Source organism: Capra hircus, chromosome 14, assembly GCF_001704415.2.
Source record: "Capra hircus breed San Clemente chromosome 14, ASM170441v1, whole genome shotgun sequence".
Taxonomy (NCBI): Eukaryota; Metazoa; Chordata; class Mammalia; order Artiodactyla; family Bovidae; genus Capra; species Capra hircus.
The window spans coordinates 84,205,576-84,227,098 of record NC_030821.1 but is presented as its reverse complement, the minus strand read 5'-3'; the positions used below and the strand labels follow the sequence as shown (position 1 = coordinate 84,227,098).

The window sequence follows — 21,523 nt, the reverse complement described above, 5'->3', positions numbered from 1 at the left end:
GGAGACATGCTGCTGCTGCTGCTAAGTCACTTCAGTTATGTCCGACTCTGTGTGACCCTGTAGACAGCAGCCCACCAGGCTTCCCTGTCCCTGGGATTCTCCAGGTAAGAACACTGGAGAGGGTTGTAATTTCCTTCTCCAAAGAGACATACAGATGGCTAATAAACACATAAAAAAGATGCTCAGCATCACTCATCATTAGAGAAATACAAGTCAAAACCACAATGAAGTATCGTCTTCTACTACTCAGAATAGCCACTGTCAAAAAATCTTGAAACAATAAATGCTGGAGAGGGTATGGAGAAAAGGGAACCATCTTACACTGTTGGTGAAAGTGCAAGCTGAAACATCCACTATGGAGAACAGTACGGAGACTCATTAAAAAATGAGGAATAAAGCTTCCATATGACCCTGCAGTCCCACTACTGGTTATATATCCTGAGGACACTTGAATTCAAAAATTCATGTACCCCACTGTTCATTGCATCACCATTCACAATAGCTAGGACATGGAAGCAGTCTAGATGTCCATTGGCAGTTGAATGGATAAAGAAGTTGTGGTACATATACACATTGGAATATTGCTCATCTTTACAAAGAAACACACTTGAGTCAGTTCTACTGAGGTGGATGAACCAAAAGTCTATTATACAAAGAGGAGTAAATTAAAAAAAAAAAAAGAAAGAAAGAAAAGAAAGACAAATGCAATCTATTAATGCATGTATATGGAATCTAGAATGATGATGATGATGATCCTACATGAAAGGCATCAAAAGAGACATAGATGTAAAGAACAGACTTTTGAACTCAGTGGGAGGAGAGGATGGGATGATTTGAGGGAATAGCATTGAAACATGCATATTACAATATGTGAAATAAGCAGTGCAGTTTTAATGTCTGAAGCAGGGCACCCATAGCTGGTACTCTGCGACAACCTGGAGGGGTAGGTTGGAAGGAGTTAGGTTCAGGATGCAGAGGATAAATGTATGCCTATGGCTGATATGTATTGATGTATGGCAAAAATTATCATGATATTGTAAAGTAATTATTCTCCAATTAAAATAAATTAAGAAAAATAAAAGAACAAAGCAAGGTGATAAGATACAACCTTGATGTACTCCTTTCCCAATTTTTAACCAGTCCATTGTTTCATGTCAGGTTCTAACTGTTGCTTCTTGGCCTTCATACACGTTTCTCAGGAGACAGGTAACATAGCCTGATATTCCCATTTCTTTGAGAATATTCCACAGTTTGTTGTGATTCACATAGTGAGAGGCTTTAACATAGTCAATGAAGCAGAAATAGATGAATTTATGGAATTCCTTTGCTTTATCTGTTGTCCAACAAATGTTGGTAACTTGATATCTAGGTCTTCTACCTTTTCTAAACCCAGCTTGTACATCTGGAAGTTCTTGTTTCATGTACTGCTAAAGCCTACCTTTAAGGATTTTGAGCATTGCCTTGATAATATGTGAAATGAGCACAATTGCATGGTAGTTTGAACATTGCTTGACATTGCTCTTCTTTGGTATTGGAATGAAAACTGAATTGTTCCAGTCTTTTGGTTACTGCTGAGATTTCCAAATTTGCTGACATATTGAGTGCAGCCCTTTAACAGCATCATATTTTAGAATTGGAAATAGCTCATCTGGAATTTCATCACCTTCACTAACATTGTTCATAATAATGCTTCTTAACACCCACTGGGCTTTACAGTTCAGGATGTCTGGCTCTAGGTGAGTGACCACACCATCATTTATATATGGGTCATTAAGGCTTTATAGATAGATAGATAGATAGATAGATAGATAGATAGATAGATAGATAGATAGATATAGATACATAGTTTTTCCGTGTATTCTTGCTATCTCTTCTTAATATCTCATGCTTCTGTTGGGTCCTTATAGTTTCTGTCCTTTATTGTGCCCATCCTTGCATGAAATGTCCCCTTGATAACTTAAATTTTCTCAAAGAGGTTTCCAGGGTTTGCAATTCTATTGTTTTTCTCTGTTTCTTAGCTTTATTTACTTAAGAAAAATTTCTTATCTCTCCTGGCTAATTTTTGATACTCTGCATTCAGTTGGGTATAATTTTTCTTTTCTCTTTTGCCTTTTCATTTTTCTTTTCTCAGTCTTTTATAAGGCCTCCTCAGAAAACCACTTTGCATTTTTCCATTTCCTTTTCTTTGGGACGGTTTTGGGGACAACCTCCTGTTTAATGTTATGAACCTCTGTCCATAGTTCTTCAGGCTCTCTGTTAGCCAGATCGAATCCTTTGAATCTACTCATCACTTCCACTACATAATCATAAGATTTGATTCAGGTCATACCTTAATGGTCTTGTGTTTTTCCCTATTTTCTTCAATTTAATTCTGACTTTTACAATAAGGAGATCATGACTTAAGCCACAGTCAGCTCCAAGTCTCCTTTTTACTAACTACATAAAATTTCTCCATTTTCAGCTGCAAAGAATGTAATCAATCTGGTTTGTGTATTGACCATTTAATGATGGTCATGTGTAGAGCTATCTCCTGTGGCACTGGAAAACAGTGTTTGCTATGATGAAATGCTTTCTTTACAAAACCCTGTTATCCTTCCCCTGCTTCTTTTTGTACTCCAAGGATAAACTTGCCTGTTACTCCAGGTATCTCTTGACTTATTTCTGCATTCCAATTCTCTATGATGAAAGAGACATATTTTTTGGTGCTATCTCTAGAAGGTCTTTAAGGTCTTCATAGAACTGGTTTACTTGGACTACTGTGATTTTGGATGGTTTGCCTCAGGAAAAAAAAAAAAAAGATATTCTGCCAATTTTAGAGATTGCACCCAAGTGCACTTCAGACTTTTGTTGACTATGAGGGCCACTCCATTACCTCTAAGGGGTATTCTTGCCCACAGTAGTAGATAAAATGGTCATCTGAATTAAATTTTCCCATTCCCATCACTTTTAGTTCACTGATTCCTAAGATGTCAATATTCACTCTTGCAATCTCATCATTAACCACAACAAATTTACCTTGATTCATGAACTAACATTCCAGATTTACATGCAATATTGTTCTTTAAAGCATCAGACTTTACTTTTATCATCAGATACATCCAAAATTGAGCATCATTTCTGCTTTTGCTCAGACACTTCATTCTTTCTGGAGCTATTCTTAATCACTTTCTACTTTTCCTGAATAGCATATTGAACATATTCTGTCCTGGGGTGTTAATCTTCTGATGTCTTTTTTTTTTTCCCCCGTTCATACTGTTCATGGGGTTCTTGTGGCAAGGATACTGGTGTGGTTTGCCATTCCCTCTTCCAGTGCACCACATTTTGTCTGAACTCTCCACTATGATCCATTCATCTGGAGTGACCCTGCATGGCATGGCTCATAGCTTCATTGAGTTATGCAGGCCCCTTCACCACAACAAGGCTGTGATCTATGAAGGGGGGAAACATGACTAAATGGAATAGTAAGTTTATCTTATTAAATGGTTGCTAAATCCATGTAGATTATTTTTGTTATTTAGCTTTGTTATTCACCAAATATTTGTATTTTTCCATTTTGGCTTTAAAATCTATCCAAATATGGAACAAGATACAGGAGCACAATGAAATTAATCTAGGAGAAAATTATATGAGAGTAATGCAAAGGAAAGAACTGTGACTCATTCTGTCAAGAAACTGATCACTTAATTTGTCTTAATTAGATCACTTATTTAGATTGCTTCTATTGTGTTATGAGAAGAACAGATGTTTAAACTGCAAGTAACCTATGATGCATTCTACCCCTTATTACTCAAATGACTGTTGTACAAATATTCTCTTTTCATAGTTCATTGACCTCCATTTTTCCAACCAACTCATCAACCTTTCCTTTATTCTCATTTCTCTTCATGACTTAGACTACATGATTGATGATTTTAAGAATACTCCTCTAAGACTCTTTGATAATTTAAATATGTGTCTCAGATCTCTGGAAAATTCCTACTCTCTACTTTTTTTCTGTGCCTTCAACTGGAAACTTATATAAGCTATATTATTGCAGAATAAAGTAGAATTCTCTTAGAATACATTTATGATTCTCAATATAAAATGGACCTGACAAACTACTAGGATAACATACTAGACTTCTTAGATTTACTAGTCAGTTTCTAAAATAATTCTGTTCACTTTTCGATACTTTCCTCTAATTTCTGCTATTTGTCACCCAGCTCCAATCTTAGAAAGAAAGGAAAATCATAGTCCGTTAATTGTTTCCTCTTTTTTCCATCAGGGTATATATTATAATATCTACCTCCACAGCAAGGTGATTGGAGCAGTTATGATTCAGGTCAAGGATTGTTTTCCAGGTTATTCCATGTTTCTTTCATTTAAGAACCAATGAATACCCAGACATCTTCTTAAGGCAAATGGAAGAAACAAAAAATGTTGAGTTGTAGTACTTAAAGCTTCTTAAGACCTGAACTCAGAACTGGCACTTGTCATCTCCATTCATATTTTGTTTGGTAAAACAAGCCATATGCCCAAATTCCAAATCATCCATTTCATAATTAAACTCTTACCTCAGTGGTATCACTAAATTAGGGAAAGAGAGAATATGAGTATCAAAAATGTCTCATGTCATCTATATGTCAATATAAAAAAGTATTTTCCTCCCATTTATTTCTTTAAGGGCAAGTCTCACAGATCACATTTGATACTTCTCAGTAATTATTTTATCAGATAAACATGCAATGCCAGAAATAAAACAATGATGCTTCACCACTATCTCATATTTTTGCTTTTATTTATCCTGTTAGTTCAGTTCAGTCGCTCAGTCATGTCTGACTCTTTGTGACCCCATGAACCGCAGCACGCCAGGCCTCCCTGTCCATCACGAACTCCCGGAGTCCACCCAAACCCATGTCCATTGAGTTAGTGATGCCATCCAACCATCTCATCCTCTGTCGTCCCCTTTTCCTCCTGCCTTCTAATCCTCCTCTTCCTTCTGTTAGCACATTTATATTTTTTCACTCAAAAACTGAAGGATAAAAACAAAGGAATTTTATCGATGCATTTTTCTTACTCAGTTTTAAGTACCAATAAATATTTTCAACACCTGCTTCTAAAACCTAGTTTATTGTTTTAAAATTTGCTCTCATGCTATTAATTTTCTCCAATTTAGCTTTCATTGTTTAGGGTGCTAATATCTCTCAACTGAGACAATGAAATTTATCTCACAGCTGATCTCCATGCTTCCAATCATCCCAGATCATCCATCTTCCATATAAGAGTCAAAGTATTCTTAATGTGTATTTAAATCAGATAAGGTTATTAAACTAGGGGGAACTCAGTACTTCAGCATGGCATCTAGACATCCTACCATGGTCCACAAAATTCTAAGTGTTCTTTCCTTGGCTTATTTTCCAGCTTAGCTTAATTTCTCTGTCTACCCTTCACCCACTTGTTAATGAAGATCATTTACATTCTTTACTCTAAAGCATAGAAGACTTTTTGAGTGATCATTTTCATGTGCTTTCTTGCTCATTAGCTAGCTGATAACTGAATTATCATATTCTCAAAAATACCTTCTAGGACTCCTAACTAAAGGAGCCCCCTTCCTTTGAGGTTGCTACTGTATATTACATCACCAAGTCCCAGGTCTGCTTTGATCACCACCAAAAATAAACAATTAGAGGCAGTTGTTGTAAATAATTATGGCATTTAAAAATAATTATCTTAATAATATTTCATGTTATTAAATACATGAAAGAAACATATATGTACATACATACGTGTGTGTGTATATATATATATATATATATATAGTTTTTCTCACATTTGGCAATTTTTACAGTAAAACATTTAAAACATTATTAATAGTTATAGTACAAATTTTAACATTTTAGATTTACCACATTTTTTTAAAGAGACTTTGCTTTCCATGATACCCCTGTATTCATGGAATGAAATGACAATGCTGTTGTTCAGCCACTAAGTCAGGTCTGACTCTTTGAGACCCCATGGACTGTAGCACACTAGGCTTTTCTGTCCTTCACTATCTCCCAGAATTTGCTCAAACTCAAATCCATCGAGTTGATGATGCCTTTCAATCATCTCATCCTCTGTTGCCCCTTTCTTCTCTTGCTCTCAAACTTTCTGAGCATCAGGGACTTTTCCAATGAACTGGGTCTTCCCAACCAGTGGCCAAATTACTGGAACTTCAATTTTAGCATTAATACTTACATCAATACTTAGCATCAATGAATATTCAGGACTGACTGAACATCTAGGATTGACTGAACGTCTAGGATTGACTGGTTTGATCTCCTTTCTGTCCAAGGAACTCAAGAGTTTTTTCAGTACCACAATTTGAAAGCATAAATTGTTCAGCACTCAGCCTTCTTTATGGCCCAACTCTCACATCCTTGCATGACTACTGGAAAAGCCATAGCTTTGATTACATGGAGCTTTTTCAACAAAGTGATATCTGCTTTTTAATACACTGTCTGCTATCTAGATTTGCCAGATATTAGATTTAAACAGTTGTTCAAAATTGATGCAGTCAATTTATGCATGTAAAAATGATCAAGAAATTAAAACATGTCTACTTTAGATTCTAGATGACCATCACAAGGGCACAACATACTGTGAGATGGACCCCAGATAATCTCCTATTTCTCTTGTGTATTTGTGTGTGTGTGTGTGTGTGTGTGTGTGTGTGTGTGTGTTGGGGGGGAGGGGTGTGTTAGTCACTCAGTCATGTTCTACACTTGGTGACTCCATGGACTGTAGCCCTCCCGGCTCCCCTGTCCATGAAATTCCCCACACAAGAATGTTGGAGTGGGTTGCCATTTCCCTCTCTAGGGGATCTTCCCAACCCAAAGATTGAGCCCAGTCCTCCTGCACTGCAGGTAGATTCTTTACCAAATGAAGTAATAGGGAAGCCCCCCTATTCCTCCTAATTATATGAAATATTAAGTCATTTTGATTGCCTTGCTAATCTAGTTCTGCTTCAGGTCCGTCAGTTCAGTCAATCAGTCGTGTAAGACTCCTTACAATCCATTGACTACACAACACCAGGCTTCCTTGTCCATCACCAACTCTCAGAGATTGCTCAAATGCATGTCCATCACTCGATGGTGATGCCATCCAACCATCTCATCCTCTGTTGTCCCCATCTCCTCCCGAATTCAATCTTTGCATGCATCACTGTCTGTTTCACATCTGGTGGCTAAAGTTAAGTATTAAGCAGCATTTCTGAGGGTCATACACTCAATTAACCCAAGATTGATTGGTTGATTAATTGATAAATGTGATCCAGCAATCAGTTTGTAAATGTAAATTAAATGTAAATAAGAATTTGCTTACAATGCGGGAGACCTGGGTTTGATTCCTGGGTAGGGAAGATCCTCTGGAGAAGGAAATGGCAACCCACTCCAGTACTCTTGCCTGGAAAATCCCATGGACAGAGGAGCATGGTTGGCTACAGTCCATGGGGTCGCAAAAAGTCGGACATGACTGAGCGACTTCACTTCACTTCACTAATTTTGAGATTAATAGATAGATATATTGAATCCTAGGCAAATTGGAAAATTATTTTGTCCTTTATTTGTCATAATATACAGTCTATAAAAATGTCATCAAAAATAAATTATTAGAAAAAAAACTTGAGAATTATAATTAATATATGTGTTAAGATTATAGAATATATTAGAGTCAAACATTTTTGAAGTTTAAAAAATATATATTTGTATTATATATTTACTAGGTTCTATTGAATATTGATCATAAAATAGCTTTGACACTCCTGGTTTTGTGTTTTATATTGAATTTCATAACACTTGTTTATACTATGTACTTATTCTATTTTTGACATTGCTTATTTTTAGTTAAAATATTTTAATATTAAAAAAATGCCTTCATGACTATAACAGAGTGGTAGTTATATTATGTTTTGAAGTTTACACAAAACAAAACAAATGTTACTTAACTTTGACCTATGTTTGTTGGCAAATTTAATGTATTTGTTTATATTAATTTTATATGTTAATAAAACAATTTATATGGGGTTACCTGGTAGCCCAGACTGTAAAGAATACCCCTGAAGGGCAGAAGACCCAGGTTCAATCCCCGAATCTGGAAGATTCCCTGGTGAAGGGAATGGCAACCCACTCCAGTATTCTTGCATAGGGAATCCCATGGACAGCAGGGTCTGCTGGGTTATAGTACATGAGGTTGCAGAGTCAGACACAACTGAGCAACTAAGCATGACACACAACACAATTTATATTCCTTTTGCAGAATTTTATAATTTTATGCAAATTATTATTTCATGATACAAACACATATTAATACTTTATGATGGGTTTCCTAGGTGACTCAGTGCGTGAGACACATATTCAATCCTGGAATTGGGAAGATTCGATAGAGGAGGAAATGAAAAATCACTCCAGTATTCTTGCGTGGAAAATCCCTTGGACAGTGGAGTCTGGTGGGCTATAGTATATAAACTCACAAAGAGTTGGACGGGACTGAGTTACTGAGAAGTCACATCTTTATATTAATACGAACAATTTGTACATATGAGTGATGTATTTGTCTATATTATGTACATATGTATGTACATATGACGTATTTTGATGTTTTAGTGCCTAGATACATGTGAAGAGATATACACTCTTCATTTGTATAAATGTGTTCTACTTATTTAAACCAAACTTCTTAATAAATTACTGCATAATATAAAACATATATAAAAGTAAACATAAACTAAAAATTTAATTTAAGTATATAATCTTTGGGGCTTCCCTAGTGGCTCAGACAGTAAAGAATCCCCTGAAATGCAGGAAACTAAGGTTTGGTCCTGGGTCATGAAGATATGAGATGAAAATGTATACCTACTCCATGTTCTTGCCTGAAGCATCTCATGAACAGAGGAGACTGGCAAACTATAGTCCCTGAGGATGCAAAGAGTCGGACAGGTTTGAGCACGCACATGTACACACCATTTCTTTTGGCCTTTTCATACTGTTCATGGGGTTCTCATGGCAAGAATGCTGAAATGGTTCACCATGTGTTTTGTCAGAACTCTCCACCAAGATGGGCTCATCTTGAGTGGCCCTATATGGTATGGCTTATTAAGTTACACAATGCTATGATCCATGTGGTCATTTTGTTTAGTTTTCTGTGATTGTGGTTTTCATTCTGTCCGTGCTCTGATGGATGAGGATAAGAGGCTTATGCAAGCTTCCTGATGGGAGGGGCTGGCTATGGGAAAAACTGGGTCTTGCTCTGGTGGGCAAGGTCATGTTCAGTAAATCTTTAATCCAATTTTTTGCTGAGGGGTGGGGCTGTGTTCCCTCTCTGTAGTTTCAACTCCAGCCAAACTACAGTAGGGGTAATTGTGGCCTCCTCCAAAAGGACTTATGCCAGCAAGCCTCACCTCCCAGGACTGCTGCTGTCAGCAGGACCGTGTCCCTGACCCTACACCAGGCCACTGTAAACCCATGCCTCAGCTAGAGACTCCCAAATACTCACAGGTGAATCTAGCTTAAAACTCAACATTCAGAAAAACTAAGATAATGACATCCAATTTCATCCCAAATAGATGGAGAATAAATGGAAACTGACAGACTTTGTTTTATTGGATTCCAAAATCACTGCGGGCAGTGACTGCAGCCATGAAATTAAAAGATACTTGCTCCTTGGAAGAAAATCCATGACAAACCTAGGCAGCATATTAAAAAGCAGCAGCATCACGTTGCTGACAAAAGTCTATACAGTCAAGGCTATGGTTTTTCTAGTAGTCATGTTCAAATGCGAGAGTTGGACCATAAAGAAGCCTGGGCTTCAAAGAATTGATGCTTATGAACTGTGGTGTTGGAGAAGACTCTTGAGAGTCCCTTGGACAACAAGGAGATAAAAGCAGTCATTCCTAAGGAAAACTGATGCTGAAGCTGAAACTCCAATACTTTGGCCACCTGATGCAAAGAACTTACTCAGTGGAAAAGATCTTGACTGCTGGTAAAGATTGAAGGCAGGAGGAGAAAGGGGCAACATAAGATGAAATTGTTGGATTACATCACTGATTCAATGGACATGAGTTTGACAAAACTCTGGAAGATACTGAAGGACAGGGAAGCCTCGTATGCTGCAGTCCATGGACTTGTAAAGAGCTGGACGTGACTGAGCAACTGAACAACAACAGGGACTATCATATGACAAATTTCATAAGATATAAAACAGTAGGATGAAATGTTTTGATTTTTTTTAGCTGTAATTAAAATGTTGCATTGAGTTGTATAGATTCAAAATGCTATTTTCTTCTTAAACAAAAGTTTCTTTTGATTATTTCTTCCCTTTCAATTCTTTCTTTAAATTCTTTAAATTCTTCCTGTAAGTAACTTATAACTCACTTTTACCTGCATGTGTTTTTTTCCAAATATCATCTTATCACACATCACTTATGCTGAGTTTTTGGATACAACTCAAATTTTCCACATAATGGATAAAATGTCCTATCTATAATTTAATAGCATCATATTGTAATATCATCCCCACTTTTTCCTACTGTATCTTTCTGTTCCATTGCAGATATTTGTTGATATTTTTATTCTTCATCTGTCATAGAAATATTTTCCTCCAGGAGTCTTCGTGACTAGGTTACCTCTTCCTTGATTTTTAATAAACCCAGTGTTTGATTTACTACTCTCTTGTCCATAAACAGGCACCAGTATCCACCATGACTTAATCGTAGCCAAAGACTGCACATGCTAATGATATTTTAGCCTTTTCTGAGTTTCCACTGAGTGATAATTGAGGCTATTATCATATAGACTAGGAAATAGATTAATACCCAGTGCTCCTAGCCAAGTTTTCTGGCAAACCAAGCATTCATCTAAATGTAGTTCTTTATATTGTGCAAGACCTAACTCCTTCCAGAATCTATGCTTTAGTGGCATGGGATACACACATAAAATCACAATCCCATGTTTGAATTGCTATCTGGGCTATTCTTGCCTCTTCTTTTCCTACATACATCCATATCTGTTTGTGTTTACAAGTACACAATTCTTAACAGCAAGCCATACTCCACTTTCCTGTCACTCTAATTTCTGGTAGTTTCCCTACCTAAATGGATATGGTTAAATGTAAAAGTATTTGGGTGAGATTAAGATCATACAAGTCTATAAAAACAGTTTTCTGTGCCTATAAGTGTAATGGGACAGTCAGAACAACATAAAGTCTCTAGGATTTTTTTTTTTCATTAAAAATTCCCCTTCAGTTCAGTTTAGTTCAGTCACTCAGTCATGTCTGACTCTTTACGATCCCATGAATCACAGCACGCCAGGCCTCCCTGTCCATCACCAACTCCCAGAGTTCACTCAGACTCATGTCCATCGAGTCCGTGATGCCATCCAGCCATCTCATCCTCTATTGACCCCTTCTCCTCATGCCTCCAATCCCTCCCAGCATCAGAGTCTTTTCCAATGAGTCAACTCTTTGCATGGGGTGGCCAAAGTACTGGGGTTTCAGCTTCAGCATCATTCTCTCCAAAGAAATCCCAGGGTTGATCTCTTTCAGAATGGACTGGTTGGATCTCCTTGCAGACCAAGGGACTCTCAAGCGTTTTCTCCAACATCATAGTTCAAAAGCATCAATTCTTTGGTGCTCAGCTTTCTTCACAGTCCAACACTCACATCCATACATGACCACTGGAAAAACCAGAGCCTTGACTAGATGGACCTTTGTTGGCAAAGTAATGTCTCTGCTTTTGAATATGCTACCTAGTTTGAGGATAACTTTTCTTCCAAGGAGTAAGCGTCTTTTAATTTCACAGCTGCAGTCACCATCTGCAGTGATTTGGGAGGCCAATAAATAAAGTCTGACACTGTTTCCACTGTTTCCCCATCTATTTCCCATGAAGTGATGGGACCAGATGCCATGACCATTGTTTTCTGAACGTTGAGCATTAAGTCAACTTTTTCACTCTCCTCTTTCACTTTCATCAAGATGATTTTCAGTTCCTCTTCACTTTCTGCCATAAGGGTGGTGTCTTCTGCATATCTGAGGTTATTGATATTTCTCCCGGCAATCTTGATTCCAGCTTGTGTTTCTTCTAGCCCAGAGTTTCTCATGATGTACTCTGCATAGAAGTTAAATAAGCAGGGTGACAATATACAGCCTTGACATACTCCTTTTCTTATTGGGAACCAGTCTGTTGTTCCATGTCCAGTTCTAAGTGTTTTTTCCTTACCCGCATATAGGTTTCTCAAGGGCAGGTCAGGTGGTCTGGTATTCCTACCTCTTTCAAACCTTTCCGTAGTTTATTGTGATCCACACAGTCAAAGGCTTTGGCATAGTCAATAAATCAGAAATATATTGCCAATAAGCTGTCTTCCAGTGTTTTGTCTGTAACTTCTGAGAAACAAGATCAGTTTTATAGACCTTTTCTTTGATTGTTGTGGGGCTTTGTAAGCTGCATTTTCTAGATTACTTTACTAATAGATATTCTATTAGTATCTAGAAATAAAAAGAATACTCAAAGGTACCAGCTGAAGCTACTCAAGCCCTCCCCTTGAGGTCTGACTATTTATTACTCTATGAGATTCTTCTGTGATTTAAAATTCTGGTAATCACACAGGTTTCTCATGTTCCCCTCTCCTTAGGATTAGTAACTACTCTTAAAGATACTACCATTATTTAACCTCAGGGTTACATTATTCTTTAGTCTCTCTGAAATCTGTGTAACTGATTCCCAAATTCAAATTCACTTGGGATGACCTAGTGTAGTGTCTGTATTCCCCATTAGCCATTGATTGATATAGTTACCTCTCAGACTTCAGGGATCCTCTGTGCTTTGTGGTGTATGTGTGTGTATTTGAGTTTCCTACAAGACTATAGGAAAAACTAAGTTTAGGGCTAGTTAGGCAGATGCCTTTGTAATCAAGAAGTACAAACTGTTTTAAAACACATACTTAAAAGGATGATTTGGGAGAATGGCATTGAAACATGCATAATATCATATGTGAAATAAATCACCAGTCCAGGTTCAATGCATGATACAGGGGCTGATGAACTGGGATGACCCAGAGGGATGGTATGGAGAGGGAGGTGGGAGGGGGGTTCAGGGTGTGGAACAGTGTACACCTGTGGAGTAGTTAGTTTCCAAGTGCGCAGCTGCGCGCACACCTGCCAGTCGGCACCATGGCGGCGGCGTTGAGCGGCGAGGAGAAGGAGCTTCCGGGGCGGCTTGGGAGCGGCCGGCGGTAACAGCACGGGAGAGCGGCTGCTCTCAGCGCTGGAAGATCTGGAGGTCTTGTCGAGAGAACTTATAGAAATGCTGGCAATTTTAAGAAACCAAAAGTTGCTACAGTCTGGAGAGGAAAACCAGGTCCTGGAGTTGTTAATTCACAGAGATGGGGAATTTCAGGAACTAATGAAATTGGCACTTAATCAGGGAAAAATCCATCATGAAATGCAAGTTTTAGAAAAAGAAGTAGAAAAGAGAGACAGTGATATTCAGCAACTACAAAACAGCTAAAGGAAGCAGAACAGATGCTGGCAACAGCTGTTTACCAAGCAAAAGAAAAACTCAAGTCAATAGAAAAAGCAAGGAAAGGTGCTATTTCCTCTGAAGAAATAATTAAGTATGCACATAGGATTAGTGCAAGTAATGCTGTGTGTGCCCCACTGACCTGGGTCCCAGGGGACCCAAGGAGACCATACCCAGCTGATTTGGAGATGAGAAGTGGATTACTGGGTCAGATGAACAATCCTTCCACTAATGGAGTAAATGGTCATCTCCCAGGGGACGCACTTGCAGCTTGCAGACTACCCGATGTCCTTGCTCCACAGTACCCATGGCAGGCAAGTGACATGGCGATGAGCATGCTCCCACACAACCACAGTCACGACTTCCTGCTGGAACCTCCAGGGCACAACAAAGAAAACGAGGACGATGTAGAGGTTATGTCAACGGACTCCTCGAGCAGGAGCAGTGACTCTGATTAGAGGCCGTAAGACAAAAAGCATACAGAATTGAATACTATAGAAATCTGCTTCTTAAAAGACAAACGTGGAAAGCTAGCCAGGTGATGTTGGCTGTAGTGGAATTGTTCTGCCATTAAAAATCATAGTGGACTTTCTTTTTAAAGCCCAAAAGTTTGGTTTCAGTTCTTTTTTTTTTTTTTTTTTTTTTTAAATTTTAAAATCTTTAATTCTTACATGCGTTCCCAAACATGAACCCCCCTCCCACCTCCCTCCCCACAACATCTCTAAACCACTAGGTTAATACTTTAAGAAAAATCACACTTTACTGTTGGGGTACAGCTTTTTCAGTTCAATGCTGTCTTACCTTGTTCTGTTGCAGTTGTGTTGGACTTGTGCATAGTACTGGGAATAAGATTTGAGGGGAATGACCCATGTGCATATCACTAATAGGCCTCCTGGAATTATTTAGAAAAGCATAAACAAGAGCAGCGTGTCACTCAGTGTGCACTGTATACCAGAAACCTTCATTTGAAAGTAAAGACTGTTACTTTCTGTCACAGGAAGAGGAGTAATCATCTCAGTTTATACTTTATAATTATTGTATTTTTTGTAAAGAAACTTATTCTTGTTTGTAAAAAAATAAAAATAAAAATAAAATAAATACATTTATATTTAAAAAAGAGACATGATTAAAGGGTTGCCTTTTGAACCACTGGGGGAAAAAACCCTCTTTTGATAAATACAAACTCTCATTGAAATATGTAAGAAAAATTTTAGCAAAATTTATATTGTTCATGCTACAAATAATTTTCCATTTTCACAACTGTCAGTTATATTTAAATTTGTATACATTGTTAGCTTTTTACTCATGCTTCCTCGCACATGTTTTTTCTTCTGCCAAACACTGTTATTTATTGTCTCTGCTTCCATATATTTACAAACCGGCTTACTTCTTCATGTTTCCTATATCTGAGATCCATGCCAACTGATTTTATGAAAGCATTCTCCAGTGTACTCATAACTGCAGTTTCTCTTTATATTAAAAAAATCCTCTAGATCTTAAGTTAAATTATTAAATGTGATCATTAAATATAATTAATTACACCAGATATTAGGTCTATGTACATAAATAGAAAGATAATTTAGCTACTATGCCACATTTCCTGTATTCTCTCATTATTTGAAAACCTTTAAATGAGAAGAGACAAGTAGGACTCCAATGGGAAAATTCACATATAATCACTCCAAATAAACATTTTGTTCTGCAGGACCTGGAACAGTATGCCAATGAACTTTCATGAGAGTAGGTGAGAGATTATGCATATAATTATTAGTATTACATCATTTGTCAATTCTAAAACACAAAATTTAGGAACTCAATCCAGTGCCTGTGTTTATATTCTTATGTTTGAAATATGTATTATTTGGTAGCATATCTTACTCTGCTGTCTTTTCTGTTGTCATTAGCCTTATTCCTCCCTCTATTAATTTAGGGTTTGGTTTCTCAAATCCAAAGTCCCTACTAAAGTTTACAATGGCCCAAGCGCTTTGAGCACTTACTTTCTGCTTTTCCTGTTTGCTCATTGTGTTCAAATCTTGCTGGCTTTCTCACTCTCCCTACATCTTCATGTGGCTGTTTCCCTTAACTTTATTCCACTCTCTGCTCAATTACTAGCTATCCAGAAATGTGACACCTGACCACAGTGTACATAATTCTCTAGTCCTTTCCTTGCACGTATCTCTACCAAAAGGTAGAATATGTTATATGTTTTGGATTCTGTGTCATCCACACTAGCATGTAAACTCCATCAGACAGGTTCAAAACTTTTTCTATCCAATTACCACTGTATGTCCCATACCTGAAATGCAATGGAAATTAAGTAAATTAATATTGATGGGTTAATAAATACGTAGCATTTAATAAGGTCAGCAACCAAGCTTAGGACTGAGGGCAATAAAAGTAAATAGGACTTTTCCTGTCTTCTCCCATACCTCTCTTCTATATTAGAGAAGCAGTGTTGTTGGCAAGGGTGGTGTGGTGGGTGGTGGTGGCTGTTATGAGGAAGGGGAGAAGGATGATATGAACAAAACCTAAATGATTAGAGCAAGCATCAATGTCTGTTTCATTTTCACAAGTCCTATTATCTAACTCTGGTGAAATCTGGGGATATTTTTCAGTATTATTCTTGGCTTAATTTACTGAGAATCAAGTACTAAATGGAGCTAAGGAAGTAAAAATTAAGAAAAAAATCTCTACACATTGAGTTTTGCTGCTTATGACAACCTCCTTACTATTCACTGATTCATTTCACATAAGCTCCTCCTGAAAAAAAAATATTATTCTTTATTTACAGATTAAAAATCAAATCTTACATGGAATGTTACCAATGGAAATGAAAGTAAGGCCTTATTTCAGAAGCCCTGATGCACTTTAGTAAGACATTGACTCACAACTTAATTGTGGGTCATTATCTTATTTGTAAATATTTCCAGCCTGTTGGTGCTAATGTTTTACTTTTAAGTCCTACCTTTCTGGGGTATTGTGAATAATTTATCTGACACCAGGAATCAGCTAACTACTGAAAACTGACCAAAATATTTCAAGTTAGCAGTTATGAGTCAACACAGAGCACAGACAGGTGACTTATCCCAAGAGTCAGAGCCTTTCTTTATCACACTGTATCCTTGGACACATGTGTTTCTTATTGAAGACTGAATTAACAAATCAGTCTACACCGTTATTTGCCTATAGACAGCCCTTTGTCATTCAGGGCACCAGCCAATCAGCCAGAGCTATATTCAAACTGATTCTCTTTTGGCAAGTCACACTTTTATCTCTCTCCCAATGCTCTGATGCATGTGTAACTTTTATTGTGGTTTAGTTGATTGCCTGAAATTATTTTCCATTTCATGTAAATTTCCAAATGTCTTTGTGTGATTGGTGTTCACAGTTGAAAGAACATAAATTGTTCCCATTTCAGAAGGTGATATGTGAACATATTTCCCTGAGTTCTTTGAAACAAAGGCAGTTTTTGGGAAATCAAGTAATTGCTATGTATGTTTCTAGAAGTAGGTTTTACTGTGGTCTAAAATATCAACCTCATTTTGTGTATACTTGCATAACAAAACCTGTCGTCATTAGGTCAAATTATGTTTAACCTATTTGATATTCTTATCACATTTTAGAATTTTCCTAGGAGGTAAGTGTTAGTTTGGTAAGCTTAAGCATATACACTTAACATAAATTTAGATGGTAAGTTTAATTCAGAAAAAGTGAGGCAGGAATTGTAAGAAACCAAAATTATGGATTATTTAAGAAAAATGCTTAGCTTGCTGCATTGTTTCAGTATGAAGTCTAATTTTTCAGGATTTTCCAGTTTAACTAACTTATCTATGTCATGGCACACTGATGGAGAATTTTACTAAGTTCAATGTTCCCGAGTCACTTCTATCAGGGAAACTGTGTAGAGCACATATGAGCTGTCATTTACCATTATCAGTTTTTCGTTTATACCTTACAAGATGATGTGGCAGTTTTCGAATTTTTCTATGAGTGATGTTCCTGCACACATGTGTTATTGTGCATGCCTTGGCTTGACTAATAGTGTCATTTCCATTGTTCACTTATCTTGTTGAGAAATGATACATGCAAATTATATAATATTTTCATTTAATACTCATTATTTTCAATATAATTGTAGACAATGTAAATAAAATAGGAAAATAGACTTCATAGCATTCATCGTTATCTTAGTGCTTATAGTCATTAATAAATAATTCTGAGTCCATTCATACTGTGAATTTTAATTGATTAATTTTCTTGCCTGGAGAATCCCATGGACGGAGGAACCTCGTGAGCCACAGCTCATAGGGACGCACAGAGTCAGACACAACTGCAATTTCTTAGCACAGCACATTAATAGTTATGAATACCGGGGATAATTTTTCCACCAGATATAGTAAGTGTAGTTGGCTAAAGCTCACCCATGGTAATTTTATGAGCTTGTGAAAACGTTTTAATTTTAAACTATTTTTAGAAAACAAAGGAAAATGTACATGATAATAATGAATAATAGTATTACAAATGTGTATAGCCTGGATTATATTATGTAATGTACATTATCTATGAGTTGCTATCTATATGTATATGTATCTATATCTATCTATCCAGCTATGTAGATAGAGAGAAGCAGAGAGACCCACAAAAGCAAAAGTATCTGGATCAATAATAGACCTAATATGACAAAAAGCCACTATTTTTAGAACATTATTACTTACTTCATTTATTTGCATCCCCATCGTTACAGCTGCTTTGGATATCCTGGCCCTTCATTTACATTATGTGCACATGATTTTATTGTATCCATCTGCCTTTTTTGCTTAAACTGGAACTTTAGTAAAAGATCATGCAACACACTAAGGAATATCATACTGACAAAGTTGGCAATAATAGTGCAGTCCATCTGCACATGGGCATCTCCCACATGACTCTTGTTACCATTGACAGAAAGACATTCACCATCTCATTCAAATTTGCTAAGATGCTCTCAAGTAAATGCATCACCAAAAGCAGAAATAGTTCTCACCACTTCTATACAAAAATATCTTGAGTTGTCTATATAAGGAACACCATGTGCCCAAAACTGTCCCATGAACCATTTTCACCTCTGAATGCAGGAGCTGTGGCCTCTGATGGCAGCTGTCCCAGTGTGTCTGGTCCTTGTGTTTTGGAATAACAGGGGCTACTGTATCTGGCCTGAATGAAAGTAGCACAGGGATTTTTTTTTTTTTTGAGGGGGGGGAGGGATTCTTTGTTTTGTTTTGTTTTTTCTTTTTAAACTCGTCTGCAATTACTTTCAACTTGTCCTTTCTATGCTTTGGTTGCTGGTTTTGTTTACTTTAATGGTAAACATTCACTTTCCTTCAAAGAGTCATGAAAAATAACATGTTTTTAATCATTGTATGTATTCATCCAAATTTTTTGGCTCCTAGTTCTCTTCTTTCATGTTTCAAGCCAAAAATGGTGAGTTTGTACATTGCATCACTCTGACCTCCTCTTCGGTTTCCTTCCACTTTTGGGGAGTGATTATATTGAATCTCTAGTTAATCCAGGATAGTACACTTCATTCAAGATCATTTGGTTAGACCTTTAATTTTATCTAACTTCTCTTTATCCTTTATATTCATATGTATTTAATTTACATGTTCTGGAGGTTAGTATGTAACCATTTATGTTTGAAGGTCACTATTCTGACTACCATAGAGATGCATTGTAAAGTGTTTTCCTTGGATGAACTAAGGCTACTGAGTACTTCAATTAAACATATATTTTGGATAATACCCTTTATTTTGTTTACAGTACAAAACTGTTTTTTATGGAAATAGAAGAGAGATGAATAAAGTGACTTTTAACTTTTAAAAACTAATATCATAGATACTATAATACATGAAGATTTTATGAATCAACATTATACTTCAATTACATTAAATTATATAGTTTATATCATGATGGGCAGATAACTAACATTTTTCCCAGTGAAGATTATTATCTTCCAGTACAATTGAGAGCAGAAACAAACAACAACAATAAAAAATTCCTAGAACTAAGTTCATGTGAATTGAGGAAACTGTGATATATTTGATGGGCCTTCTATAGTGTTTCAAATAAGATTGATACACATCTATTTAATTGAATATTTACTAGGATTAATTTTCAGAATTGTGAAAGCATCTATTTTAAGAGTACAAAGTAGAGGTAGTAGGAAAGATAGGACTTCTTGAAGAAAAGTTCTAGAAGAAAACACAGACACTGCATTATATGACATCAGTCTCAGCAATAGATTTTCAGAACTGTGTCTGTAGGCAAAGGCAACAGAAACAGAAGTAAACAAATAAGACTATATTAGACCAAAAGGCTTTTGAACAGTGAAGGAAACTATCAACAAAAGAAAACACAGCCTGCTGGTTGATAAAACATTTGCAAGCAATATAGGAATTAACATTGTTATAATAGTAGATTTTAATGTTCAAAATATGCAAAGTACTCATATAATTCAATATCAAAAGAATGAATAACTCAGTGGAAAAGTGGACAAAAGGAGACGTCCCAGGTGGCTCAGTGGCTAAAACTCCACATTTCTTATGCAGGGGATGTTGGCTCAATATCTGGTCAAAGAAATAAGATCCCACATTCCATGGAGTGCAGCAAAAATAAAAGTTGGCAAAGGATATGAATATTTTACCAAAGATGACATACGGATGGCCAGCAGGTACATGAAAAGATGCTCAACATCACTGATCATCAGGGAGTGCAAATCAAGGTCAGAATATAATATCACCTGACACCTGTAACAGTGACTATTATCAAAAAGACCACAAATAACAAAAGTTAGAATGGATGTAGACAAAAGAGAGCACTCATATATTGCTGAAATTTAAATTGCTACAGCAACTATGGTGTACAATATGTAGGTACCTCAAAAGTTAAAAATGGAATTGCTGTATGATTCAGCAATTCCACTCTTGGATATTTATCTGAAGAAAATGAAAACATTAATTTGAAAATATATATGCAACCCAATATTTGTGTCACCACTATTTACAAGAGTCATGATATAGAAGCTACTAGACAAATGGATAAAGATGGTGATAAATGATGATGATGATGATGATGATGTGTGTGTGTCCACACACACAAAAGAATATTTCTCAGGCATAAAGGGAATGAAAATTTGCCATTTGCAACAAGATGAGTGAATATAGGGCATATTGTATTAGGTAAAATAAGTCAAACAGAGGTAAACAGATACTCTATGGCTTGCATATATGTGGCTCTAAAAAATCCAAACAAATAAATGGTAATAAAAAAAAAAACAGAAATAGAGTCATGGGTGATACAGGGAATAAATAAGTGGTTGTCAGAGAGAAGAGTGATGGACTGATGAGAGAAATCGGAGAGGGAGTTTGAGGAACAAACTTTTAGTACAAAATAGATGAATCACAGGTATGAAATCTTCAATGTGGGGAATATAGTCAGTAACAGTGTAATTTATTTGTATGCTAACATATAGTAACTAGAATTATTGTGATGATAATTATGAAATGTATAGAAGTACTGAATTATTATTCCATGTAATAGGAATTAAAGTGTTGTAGATAAGTTGCATTTCAAAAAGAAACAAATAAAGAAATTTACAGGAAAATATTCAGATTTGTGGTCAGCAGAGGTGGGAGTTTGGGGAAAGTGGATTGGATGTAGACAATCAAAAGATAAAAAGGTACGGTTATAAGATAAATGAATACTAGGGATGTAATGGAAAAAATATAAATATAATTAAAAATATTGTATGTTGCATATAAAAAATGTTGAGAGTAAATCCTAAGCTTTCTTTAAAAAAAGAAAAAAAATCTTTTTTAAACTCTGAAAAACTAGAGTATGACGTTAAAATTGATTATGATTTTACATGAAGTTTAAAATAAAAAAGATAGATTTCAGTAGAGAAGAAAAATATTCTAATTTCTTAAGATTAAATATGTGCAGGATAAAATTCAAGTTAAC

General features: G+C 36.3%; 1 pseudogene; it reads left to right on the top strand.

Moving 5' to 3' along the window:
• Window positions 13,180-14,018, top strand: LOC102179378 (annotated as a pseudogene).